The sequence below is a fragment of the Octopus bimaculoides genome, chromosome 23, assembly GCF_001194135.2.
Source record: "Octopus bimaculoides isolate UCB-OBI-ISO-001 chromosome 23, ASM119413v2, whole genome shotgun sequence".
Classification (NCBI taxonomy): Eukaryota; Metazoa; Mollusca; class Cephalopoda; order Octopoda; family Octopodidae; genus Octopus; species Octopus bimaculoides.
In genome coordinates, this window is record NC_069003.1 from 8066173 (window position 1) to 8068320 (window position 2148).

Sequence of the window (2148 nt, forward strand, 5' to 3'; positions counted from 1 at the left end):
GATGGTGGTGGTGGTGGTTGTGGCGGCGGTGGTGGTGGTGATGGTGGTGGTGGTGGCGTCGGCGAATAGCAGAGATAAATTATGGAGATGGGAAAAGAAGTAGGAGGAAGCGGAGTGAGATAGTGTACGAGAGGAAGATTAGAGGAGTAGTGAGAGGGAAGGGAGGGAGGGGGGAGACATGAGAACGAAATGAAGAAGAAAGAGAGAAGGGAAGAGACAGAACATAGGACTGAGGAAAGAGAAAGAGAGAACGAGAAAGCGAGGAGGAATGAGAGAGGGAGAGAAAGAGAGATAGAAGGAGAGAAGGAATGAGAGAGAGAGAGAGAGAAAGAGAGAGGAATGAGAGAGAAGGAGAGAGAGAGAAAGAGAGAGAAGAATAAGAGAGAGAAAGTGAGAGAGAGAGGAGAAATGAGAGAGAGAGAGAGGAAGAAAGAGAGAGAGAAAGAGAGAGAGGAGGAATGAGAGAGAAAGAGAGAGATAGAAGGAGAGAGGAATGAGAGAGATAGAAGGAGAGAGGAATGAGAGAGATAGAAGGAGAGAGGAATGAGAGAGATAGAAGGAGAGAGGAATGAGAGAGAGAGAGAAAGAGAGAGAGAGGAATAAGAGAGAGAAAGTGAGAGAGAGAGAGGAGAAATGAGAGAAAGATAGAGAGAGGATGAATGAGAGAGAAAGATAGAGAGAGGATGAATGAGAGAGAAAGAGAGAGAGGAGGAATGAGAAAGAAAAAGAGAAAGAGGAGGTTTGGTCTTAGGACGTAGGAAGCCGGAGGACGTGCTGCTAAGCATTTTGTCCGATCTGCTAATTTAGGAACAGTAACCACGAAATCTTTTTGATTTTCGCGAAAATTCCATTCAGTTCTGTACCAGGTTATTAAGTGTGACTAAATATGTGCGCAGCACGTTGGGTCGGTGTGCTTGACCACAGCTGTGCTTGACCAGGGATGATCGATATTTTGTGAACGGAATTTGGTAACCGCAATCTGTTCAAAATTTCGTCATGAATAGAGATGTGTGTTTTGTGTCTTATTGTTTCGCCATCGCGCTCTAATTGCAAATACCTAAAGCCAATCGTCTTTATACAGCTATAACACTACTGCTTTTAAATAAACTTATCCAGCTTCTGGTGTACGTAAAGCAAAATTCTATTCAACATCAAATAACGATTATAGGTCCCTACTTGCTTTTAGCCCCACCAACCCCTATAAAATCACTAAGGAATCTATCACCATATAACAAAGTTCTCATCGTGTCTGCGTATAACATATTTGGTGTTTTACGTTAGGAAGATACGTGAATGGATGCGTATCACAAGGAAGAGACCGCAAAGCTTGAAGTTTAATCGTCCAAAATAAACTTCTTGTTTGTATGTGTGTGTTTGTGTCTCGTTGTTTTGCAATCATACGTTGTTAGTTGTAAACAAATGTGGCTGTCATATTAGCGGTGTTTATTGTTTGCAATCCTCCATGGAAACATGTCCGGTTGTCGCTGCTACTACTAATTTTCAAATGAGTAAACTGAAAAAAAGGACATGAAATGTGGCGCCAAGCTCAAAGCACAACGCGCCGCCTGGGACGAGGATAATATCTAAGTGCGACTAAAACGAATGAAACAAATGCATGAAAATTAAAATAAAGTTACATACATAATATATTGTACGGTTTCTCCAGCAGCAAGCGTGATTCTAGGAGTCGGGCTTTCATAGGAATATAGGGGGACGCGATTCCTTCATCAGTGGACCTGCAAAGAGAGAAGATGTAAGAGCACCTTATTGTTTATGTACGCTACAGTGTAAAGACTGGTGACACATACAAGTAGCTGAAACATCAAGAACATGCTTGATATGATAGTCAGTATATATATATATATATACTAGCAGAAATACCCGGCGTTGCCCGGGTTAAAGAGAATAATGAAATCTAAAAACGCCGTCTAGACTACGCATCATCTTTATATATAGAGATGTATATACACACACGCACCCAAACACACGTATATATATGTATATCAATATAAATATATGAAAGTCAATGAAGTTTCGTAAAAGAAGGTGATCATGTACATACTTTCTTGCTGTTGTGATTATAACACCTCATTGTAAACTATGTTCCTTGTTTTCCCTTGTGGAGCATATACAAATAGGTTTTTTGTT

The 2148-nt window shown here is 40.9% G+C and overlaps 1 long non-coding RNA gene across 1 annotated transcript in view; it reads right to left on the minus strand.

Moving 5' to 3' along the window:
* The window catches only part of LOC106880149 (uncharacterized), a 48685-nt gene that overhangs the window by 11823 nt on the left and 34714 nt on the right, over positions 1-2148 (minus strand). Inside the window, exon 2 of the long non-coding RNA XR_001410713.2 lies at positions 1642-1736. This is a non-coding gene — a long non-coding RNA (uncharacterized LOC106880149). The remainder of the gene's footprint in view (positions 1-1641; positions 1737-2148) is intronic.